Below are 11,296 nucleotides of genomic sequence, written 5' to 3'. Positions count from 1 at the left end.
CCCCTTTCCGATCAGACATGCGCAGAAGAAATTTCCACTTGTGGCTGTAAATTATTTTACTAAATGAGTAGAAGTTGAGCCCTTAGTTGTCATCATTGTGCAACAAGTTCAAAAATTCGTTTGCAAGATTGTTTGTCGCTTTGGCCTACATGTACGGTCATAACAAATAATGACCAACAATTCATCGATAAAAAAATGACCGAGTTTTACTAGAATTTAGGCATCACCAGCTCTGTTGAGCATCCTCAGATGAACGGTCAGACAAAGGCTGTGAATAAAATAATTGTGATTGAATTAAAGCGACGATTGGGAGACGCTAATGATTGATGGGTAGACGAGCTTCCAAAGGTTCTTTGGGGATATCAATGTTCACCACACGATACCATTGGGGAAACCCACTTTAAACTGACTTATGAAATACACATCATGCTACCAGTCAAGGTGGGAGAACCCTCCATCCAGAAAGAGCTTAATGGTATGAACCTCAATGAATAGAAACTTCATGCATAATTAGATACCTTGCCAGAAAGACGGGAGTTAGTGGCATTTCGGGTAGAAGTTCCAAAGAGAATGGTAGCACGAAGGTACAATACCAAAGTAAAGTCGAGGAGCTTCCTCGAGGTGGATTTAGTGTGGCAAAAGACCTGCGAAGCCTGAAGGAACCGAGCCCATGGTAAGTTGTAAGCAAATTAAGAAGGACCGTTCAAAGTTGTTGAAGATCTAAGGAATGACGCGTAGAAAGTAATGTCCAACACATGGAATGCATCACACCTTAAGTTTTATTTCAGTTAAAACTTTTGTAATGATTTCTGATTATTAATAAAACCAGACTGATTCAAAACCAAAGATTCTTGCAATTTATTTTGACAATAAGGACATCTACAACCTACACAACGTTCCTAGTGAATTCCTAGAGCTTACTGATCGGTGAGGAATATTCCAATGTGAACTCTCGTCGCTTTGTCATTCATCCAACCTAGAAACGTTCTTAGTGAACTCCTAAAACTCACTGATCGGTGAGGAACTTTCCAAAGTGAACTCTCATTGCTTCGATAGTCATACAGTTCAGAAAGCATTCCTAGAACACTTAGGTCGGTGGAAAGCAGAAAAACAAATCAATTGAAAAAAAACCTAAGTTACCAAACATAGACGAAGAGGCTGATAATAATAATTATAGCCAAGAGAAATTGAAATGTACAACGAGCAATTTAGGAACTTCATCAATTGAAAACGATGAAATAATAAGTTCTATTGCATATGCATAAGGGTATACAAAAAGAGGCCGGTCGGTAAACACAATGGTCAAATACTAAAAACCTTTTTTATCGAGCAACCAATTTACAATTTTACTTATAAAAATTAAAAACACAAAAAACCCCAACACCCTAAGAGGACCATCACTCCTCTCCACCATTCCCTTCTTCCTCCATATCTACGACGACAACCTCAACATGTTGGGGTTCTTCCAAGAAGGTCGATGGAACTTCATCGGCCTGTAGGAACAACAACGAGTTGGTCGTCGATCAACATTTTCATTACATCATATCCCTCGTGGTCCGTCGGCACGTCTAAAAAGTATGCGCATTGCATAATCCCCTTATAGAATTCGTTGACGTGCTCATTGTACACCTCGTCCCCAAAATACTTATTTTAATAAAGTATCTTAGCCTGCTCGGCAAAACGATCATCTCGTTTCACATTTAGGTCTATGTACAAGTCGCCCATTTTTTGAAGATCTAACTTTAAATCATCATTAGCCAGTTGGAGTGTTGATTTTCTTGACGGGCATCAGAAAGCGTGGTCGAGGCCGTCCGCCTATTCTTTTCGTCAACTTTTTTTGCTACCTCCAAGCATTTGTTGAGCTCCTCGTTTGCTTTCATGGCCACAACTAAAACTACTAGACGACCTAAAGTTTTTCTGCCGAGGCAATGCCCTTGGTAGTCCCAACGATGTGCAAATGTTTAATTGGACTGTACGAGAGGGCGCCACAACAACAACCTTTGGGAGAAGGGGACGATTGGATATGCCTTCCCCATATTTTTTCAATTCTCCCTTTCGCCTAGCAGCCATCATTGAAAAGGCACTAGTTTTTCCCGTCTCCATGTCAACAAAGAAATCAAAAAAACAAAACGAAACTTAGATAAGTTAAAAATGATAGTTCTAATATGCTACATAATAAAAAGGCTTACCAAAAACTCTAGTACTTAGAGCGTCTGAGCAAAGGAACCCGATGAGTGTGCGAGAGGAAGCCTTACGGGGTAGTTGGTTAATCATGTCGATCATCTCCAACTATACTGGCATCATAGCGAATTTGTACAAGCGGTTATTCTCTTGGGATGCTCGGTCCAGTACAAGGGAAACTTGGGTAGAGAATTATTGATAAAGAATTTCAGACGACCGACCTATGTTATTACAATTGTTTCCAATTTCTTTTGGAAATTTTTGTATGAAGTATTATAGAGGGTGAACAACGTCTGATCCTTCTCTGATATGAGAGATACCTAAGACTGACAAGGGTGCAACCAGGTGCGAAAGAAATATAGAAAGGAAGCAATTGTCGGTGTTAGGTCGAGGGCCTTACATACGACAACAAGTGATTGCATAAACGCCCACCTGTTCGAGTGCAGTTGAGTAAGAGCCATATTCAGCTCGTGCAAAACACCCATGTGTAAATAAAAAAGTGGAAGTTGAATGTACATCTTGCAAAAAATAATTGAATGCGCATAAAAGAAATTGGACAGATAGTTCTCCTTCCCATGGCATGAACGCTCGGTCCTCTTGCAAACAATGAGTTTAAAATATCCCTCATCTGCGGCCTCTACCACTAAATCCACCTGATCCAGGGACTCTTCCAACTCCTTGCTGGTATTAAAGTTGGATAAATAAAGCCCAACTTCGTGAGAAACCCAATCGTACCCCAGAACGGGGTGGCAAAGGATCAACTAACCCATCCCATTCAACCTTTGCATCTATTTCTATAACGATCACTACGCCCTCGTCAATCGGAGCCGCTTCATTATTTATGTGTGCGTGTGTGTGGCCACTTCCCCGTCAACCGAGGGCTCTCACCGCTTTGCTGATCCTAGAATAGAAGACCCAACAAACAACAAGGATTCTAACATGTCATTCGCGTACTCCTAGCCTTCACTCCCGACGGACTCCTCGGACAAAGAAAGCTCTCTAGTCCACATTATTATCTTAGAATGAAAAGAGAGATTTAACGCTTGATAGCAAAGGATAGAATAAATAAGAGGATGAAAATGATTGCGACCCCACTCCTTATTTATAGTTGAAAAAGTAGCTTTCGCTAACGCATCTCAATCGTTAAAATCAGCCTGATCTAACGATCTACAACATGCGACCTTTCATTTCACGCATGTGCATGAACCCCTAGGATCCATGTGGCCTATCCTCACTAGTTATAATTCCTCGTAACTACTACGAAGACTGCCACCATGAGCAGATCCCCTGAACGGACGACACGAAGACAAATATCTCGCTACAACATGAACAACCTCTTCCATATTCATATAAAACCTCACACACCTCTTCAAATGAAAGATTTCCTTAGGTTTAGGGGGCTTGTGTACTGTATGACCGCCTGGACAGCCATAAATCGGATGGTGGATCATCCAACAACAGCATGATCGATCGGTCAAGGACGATAATTAATCGATAATTAATAAAAGAAATAAAAGTCATTAATGGGTATCAAAGAAATAAAAGTCAATAATGGGTAATTAATGAAAATTATAAAAGTCATTAATTAGTAATTGTGTTCGAGAATAATCGATTATCTGGGATGATAATCGATTATCCTTTCATGTGTGATGAATCTGGAAAACTTTGGTGTTAAAGACAATAAAATAATCGATTATCATAAGTGATACTCGATTATCATAAGTGATACTCGATTATCATAAGTGATAATCGAATATGTTTTATGAAATTGTAAACTTATCTATGATAATCAATTATTCCAATGCATTTTTTGTTAAAAATGACGAATTTGTTGAAGAATGGACGTGGACGAAGCTTGAGGAGCTGTAGAACGTGGTGATAATCAAAGAATGAGATTAGTGGTTATGTTTAGAGTCAGTTTTGACTTGCGTTTGAGATTTGAGCATGAGTGAGTGTTAGGATGTACCTGAGTGTGTGGTTGATGAGCATAAGAATGAGGAATAGGTCTACTTCTTGAACTTAGTAAATTCTAAGATTATCTGTGGATAGGTGCTCCCTTTGACATTGGTTGTTAAATAGTTGTGGAAAAGAGAATGGTCTTCGAGTATTGAATGTTCCTTGTGTTGGGGTGATGGTGTTTTTCTTGTCCTTGTGCGGTAGGAAGACATGTTCCTTAACTAGATTGCGAGACTACTCGAGTAAATCTGTAGGGGAGTCTATAGATGGTCTGTAGGAGCGGCTACTAGCAGATGAGGTAGGATATAAGAGTGAAACTGATTCTTTCCACTATGGTGTTTATGGTATTGTGGTATTCATGGTAGGGTTCATGATGATGTTAGTCATGATAGAGGTACATATGTTGATGATCATAGTGATGATGCTCTAAGAATGTTATGTTGACAGTGATGGTATCATGTGGTATAGTTAGCATAGGTGTTGATGAATGGATAGATTAGTGGTATATGTATGTGATGTTCGTGATGACATCTAGGATCGAAGATCGATGATCGATGATAGATGATCGAGGCTTAGGGAGCAATTAATCAGATATGATTGATTTGTTATGTTTATAGGATTGAGAATATTATTATTATTACTTCTATGTGTAGGGTGTTTGATTATTGTTGATATAATCAATATGTATATATTTTGTTTTTATGATTGTTTTATTGATAGCTTACATCATACATGTGTGTGTTTGTGGAAATGAAATTATCGAGGATGTTTCTATAATGTGTTATACGTGAGCAGATGATATTGCGAATGTTCCAAAAGCATGATAGATGTGAGAGAGATGATAAGGGAAATATTTGGGTTTCTTTATTCTTTTGGTATAAACTTTTGAGACAATGTAATTTGAAGTTATCTCTATTCCTTCATTATTTTCTTTATTTTTGAATTATGTAATTGAACAAAGCTTGGAATTATGCAATTTGATTTATTTTCACAAGTTTAAATATTGATGTTTTTGAAAATTACGTTTTTGTGCTATAAGAAAGTTCAAATTATAGGATTTTGCACAAATAATTAACACCCTAAAATTGGGTGTTATAATAATAATAAAATAATATATAATAATAATATATAATAATAGTTATAGTAATAATGACAATAATAATAAATAATTATAATAATACATTATATATTTTTAATTTTAAACCATAACTTCAATTTCATCTTAATATAATTTTCACTTTTTAAATTCAAATTTATATCACATTTATTCTCAAGAGTAAAATGATAATTATATAATTTTATTCATTAAAATATATTTTTTTAATTTATCATACCCATCACATTATATACAAACTTTCACAAATTTTATATCAAATTCAATCAAATCACACTATTTTTCCCTTAATCGAAATAACACGACAACTCCCTCTCTATCGCCTCAAATCTATCCACCCATTCTCCCTTAAATCTTCTTCCAAGTCCAAACACACCCTAAGAGTTTGTTCACTTTTGATGATGAATTTGAGGGAGAGTAACGCGATGGATTTAGAAGTAAAGTTTGTATTATTTCTTTTAAATATTTGTAGCTGAAACTGAGTGAATTTAAGCGTGAAGTTTGTGGAAGTTTATGAGTGATTTGATTGATATGATAGATAAATAAAAATTTTAATAGATTAAAATATAAGACTACCATTTTGTCCTTAAGGTAAAATTAATATTTTATAATAATATTATTATTTATTATTATTATGATTAAATATGTTTTTGATCCCTTAATTTTTAATGAAAATTGAAAATAGTTCATCTTCAAAACTTTGGTCTAATTTAGTCTCACAAATTTAGAAATATGTGGATTTAGTCATTTTAACTAAATTTTAGTAGGTTTATTTGACGTGTCAAATGCATTTCATGATAAGATTTGAGTTGTTTATATCATTTGACATATTTTCACTTCAATACTAATTGAGAAACACGTTTGAAAAATTAAGTAAACTTAACAAAATTTGGTTAAAATAACTAAATTCACATTATTCTAAAAATGAGAGACTAAATCAACACAATTCCAAAGTTTCAAAAAATAACTAATTCTAATTTTCACTTACTAAAAACATATTTAACTCTTATTATTATAATTATTATATATGTAATACATAATAATATTATTATTATTTTAATATATATTATTGTAATTATTAGGTATAATATATTATTATTATTATTATTATAAACTCAATGCATAACACCACCCACCATGCAAATGCAAACTTAGATAGTCATGGATCTCACTCACACACAACACAGAAAAAAAAGAATAGTGAAAAACAGGTTGCACGAGAGAGATATAATGATAAATCAGTAATTTATTCTTGCAAATCTCCTTTAAAGTGATGAGATGAGATAAATAACATATTTTACAAATCAGATTTGTTTCTCGTCACAAATTTATTCAAACGAACATGTAAAATCTCTAAATCCATCATTTTTTAATCACTTCAGACAAAAAGTTAACATAAAAGGAACACACCCTAAGTAAAAATAATAGTATACACTAAGATCATATGATTTTTCATCTGAAGAAATATATATAACCAAAGCATAACGTTACTCTAACATATATATACGTTTGCCCTTTTTCTTTAGTGACTAGTGTCATTCATCAATAATAAAAGAAAAAGTAAAATTTGTGAAACCTAAAATGAAATAGTACAATGATTTTGAAAAGTTGTTTTCCTAAAATAAGATTGTACAAAAATTATTGAAGTTACGAGTTGGAAAGGTAAAAGGGAGACTAGTCAGAAAGCACGCGGGGACAAGGAAAAGTGAAAACATTTACTTTCTCTCATCACCTTTTTTGTTAACACTTTTTGTGTTTACATCATCATTATCATTACTTTTTTCCTTTAACCTAGGCTTAATCAACATCATTAAAGTTATGTCTTTTTACTTTCTTTTTTTTCTCAAAGGAAGAAATCATAGAAAGATGTCGTGGCTGATGCCAAAACTGACAATTTTTAAATATTTTTATTTATGTTTTCAAGTTATAAATTTTATAATAAATTACAGCATTTTCTCTTAAGGAAAATATTATAGATTGATGTAGTACTCAAATATCAAGTTCAACATTTTGGAAATGGTAATATAGTAGAAAAATTCATGTTTAATACCTTTATGTAAACCTAATAAGATATCAGTTTCTTCAATTGATTTAATTAATGTTTTTATTTATTTTACAAGTTAAAACAGGTATAATTCACTTTTAAAATATGTTACCATAAATCAATTTATGCAAACTAATATATATATATATATATATCCTTTATTTATTCCTCAATTTATACAAACTAATTACAAAGAATTATTAAAATTTGAGTTTCTTAATCACCAAGTTCCAAAAAATTTAAACTTCATGAGATATTTTATTTGTATCTAAAAATCTTATATTAATGATTTAAAAACCTTCTAAGAATCTTAATCAAATAGAGATTTATTTTGAACGACTAGAGTTACGTATAAAGTTTTCTAACTGACATAAGTTTAAACTTCATAAAATACTTTATCTATATGTAGAAAACTCATATTAATGATTTAAAGACATTCAAAGAATTTTAATCAAATAGAGATTTATTTTGAGTGACTAAAGCCACATGTAAAGTCTTTTAACTCTTGCATACAAAACTGCTAAAAATCTATTTAAGAAAAAATAATGAAAATAAACTTACTTAAAATAAATTTTTGATCGGTTATAACTATAATTTTTTATATAAAAATTTTTATGGTACACTGATCTTTAAACAAATAGATCTATTTATTAGAATATTAGAAAATGAGTAGAAAAAAATGATTATTTTTAGAGAGACACGGGCTTTTTATAAAATGAAATTCAATTATCTATTTTATATTTATAAATTAATAAAATAATTAAGTTTATTTATAAAGTCTACTTCTACTTAAGTATTTTTTTAATTCCTACTTTTCTTTCTCTTTTTATTTGTCACTAAATTTTAAAATGTATAATCTTTTAATGTAACGATTGAATTTAATGATCTTATTTTAGAACTCTTAAAATCAAAATAAATTAGTAACTTTAGACAAGAAACTTGAAGACAGTAGTATATTAGTTTTATTTACAACATTTAATTTTTATCAAATATTAATACTCTACTTAATTTACTTAATTCCAATTTAAATTTAAGCAATTTAACTTTTGAAACTTATATCCTATATCATTTATTAAAAGTATTTTTGATAAATTAATATTAAGATGATTAATCTTACTCAATTTTAATTTATATTTAATACTTTGTACATGATACTAATGGGATTATGTATCATAACATAAATAATCTAGTGTGGAATTGTTCAAACTTAGCACTGTTTTATGTTTGAACTATTTATCATGGAAGATACTAAGTTCTACCATCTTTTGAATGATTTCTTTTTTATATGTTTTTGAACAAAAAAATGTCATAGTTATTGTTTTTTTGTTTTCTCCTCCAATATTTTGATATTCAATGTCCATAATATTCATCCTTTCCATTAACAAAAACATGTTTTTAAGTATGTCCCGTCTTATTTTAATTCTTACAACTAACAAAAACATGTTTTTAAGTATGTCCCGTCTTATTTTAATTCTTACAACTTGTAAGGTCTTATAAAATATAACCAAAAAGTGTGTACACGTGGCAGCATAAGATAGGTTGGGCAAAATTAGTAAAGTAAAAATACTTAATCTCCTAAAAGAAAAAAAAAACCCCACACCTAAATTATGCTTCAGAAGAACGTTCTCCTTTTTCTTTCAAGCACTCTCTCTTTTCTTCCTTGCCTTGCCACTCTCTATATTCCAACTCCAAAATCTAACCATTTGTTTCTCGAATTGAAGCTACCTGGATTCCAAGAGCTACGTTTCTACCGATTGATTTTCCGTTTTCTCCAACCGGTAAGAAAACCCCCTTTCTCGTGTGCTCTAGGGTTGTAAGCATGCGATTGAACTTGTTGCATGCAATCCATTTCGTTTTCTTCCATAATCTAGCTTCTATTTGGTTCTAAGATTCGTTTTCCATCATCAATTGATGATTTATAGGTGATTCTAACATTTTGGGAGTGCAAGCAAGTGGTCTAGGGTTCCTACTTGAGCTTGGTTGTCTACACTAGAGGTAAGGGAAGCTAGGCTCTTCTATTTTTTGTGTGGATTGTATTGTGCATAGGCTGAAAGTGTGTTTAGGAATGTGAAGTCTATGCCTGGAAAATCTGTTATGTAATGTTGTGGCTGTTTGCATGCAAATTGGGGTTTTTGATGAGAACAAGGGTGTGTGTTTCGTTGAAATTGAAATATATGATATTTGTTAGAAGAATAGTTGCTAGTTAATTTAGTGTTGATTGAGGTATTTGAGATGATTTTGGATGTATGATATTTGTTAGAAGAACAGTTGCTAGTTTAATTAAGTTATCACTGGTTTAAGGGCAACTGAGAAGAAGTGAGATGGTCAAATTTAACAAATTGGATTGGAGGTTGTTCTGGACAGTGAGAATAGAATAGGCAAGTCAATTAGAACTTATTTGGGCTATTTCAAGAATCTAAAACTGTGAAAAAAATGGTAAAACTAAACTTAGGATTCTAAGAGAATGTAATTGAGTTTTTAGACTTGATGGCAATGTCTAATCACTAGAGAAAGAAGTTAGGAAAGGTTAAAATCATGTAAATAAGTTTAATTCAACATGTAGAGTAAATTAGGGGTCTTAGAAGTTGGGGAAGAGGTCTAGAACGAATTTCGGGGTGTTGGGTTGTCAAAATCTACAGAACTTAGCTTCCTCTGCAGACAAAATTCGCTTAGCGCACAGGGGGGGTGCGCTGAGCGAATTATGTGTGGCAGATTAAGTGTTTTTGGTGTTTTTGATGTTTGTGGGGTTTCGGATGTCCGTTTTGGACGTTCTTTAGGTCGTTCTAGGGGGTTTTGACCCTTTCGGAGCCATTGGTGAGGGTCTCCAAGCTGTTTGAATTACTTAAGTATTGATAATTAAAAGTCCTAAAGAAATTTGTGTTAATAAGTGATGGTTTTGTGAAAGTATGTAATGTATGAGTTGTTTTTATGACATGGTTGATGTTGTATGATGGTGTATGGGTTTGGTATGAGACAATATAGTAATAATGCACTTGAATGACTATGAAATTTTATGTTTGATGAATCAAAGTGGTTTATGAGGTACATTATTGATCCAAGAGGAATATCATGTGATTTAAAGTGGTTGGATTGAATATGAAATTAAGATCTCTCGGTGGAATCAGTTAGTGTATTGAATGAATGTGAGAGGCTTCCATATGGGAGTTTATCCCTAACACTCCAACGGTCTTTCATTCTCACTTAGAGAGGATTGACGCGTGTGGTGGGAGTAGTGGGAGGTCCTAGGGTAGGCGCTATCACTGAAGGTCTATTCCGCAGTAACGGACTAGCCTTGTGTATGGTCGGGTGGAACCCCTCGGCAATGGCTTTGCAAAGCAGTAGGGGCCATCACAAGTGCACAACCCGCCCCAGCTCTACATACATTCTATGTCCGGACGTGTCTAGGAGTCTTAACATAATAGGATGCTTGCTTTAATGAGTTTTGTGAAATAAATATTTATGTTTATGATGACTGACATGTTTATGTGTGTATGGACGTTCTTGGAAATGCTAGATTGAATTGAAATTATCTGTATGTTTGTTTGAGACCTAGCTCACCCTTGCATTGTATGTGTTGCATGTGTTTGTCTTCTCCCTTGCGATGATCATCCAATCCTTTGGATGTGAGCAGTAGGTGATGATGTACCATTGGAGCAAGCTTTGGAGGTTGAAGAAGACCCAGCCCCTAGTACTTAGGCCTTCTACTAGCTCTTAGTTGATTAGCTTGTTATTTTGAAAAACTCCTAGCTTTTATTTTATATAGTTCGACACTTTTGAAAAACTTTTTAGGTCTCTTTAAAATTTCAATAGCCTTGTATTTTGGAGAACTTTGAAAACTTGTACTCAAGTTTGATTTCGTTTTAATTCCCTCTATCTTTTGGATGACTGTATACATATTTAAATACTATTATCTCTATGTCTCAACTGCTTTTACATATTATAATAGCTGAATCCTATTATATTATATGTGTATATGATATTTTGGGATATCACACAACTAT

The 11,296-nt window shown here is 33.0% G+C and overlaps 1 long non-coding RNA gene across 1 annotated transcript; it reads left to right on the top strand.

Annotated features, from left to right (window-relative positions):
- Positions 1-9,027: 9,027 nt before the first annotated feature.
- LOC128196330 (uncharacterized) lies at positions 9,028-11,076 on the top strand. The gene is made up of 3 exons (XR_008248532.1): positions 9,028-9,073; positions 9,218-9,290; positions 10,927-11,076. It is a non-coding gene; the product is annotated as an uncharacterized LOC128196330 (long non-coding RNA).
- Positions 11,077-11,296: the final 220 nt, after the last annotated feature.

Source organism: Vigna angularis, chromosome 4, assembly GCF_016808095.1.
Source record: "Vigna angularis cultivar LongXiaoDou No.4 chromosome 4, ASM1680809v1, whole genome shotgun sequence".
In the NCBI taxonomy this organism is placed as follows: domain Eukaryota; kingdom Viridiplantae; phylum Streptophyta; class Magnoliopsida; order Fabales; family Fabaceae; genus Vigna; species Vigna angularis.
Note: the sequence above shows the minus strand (reverse complement) of the source record. Positions and strands in the feature narration are given on the sequence as shown.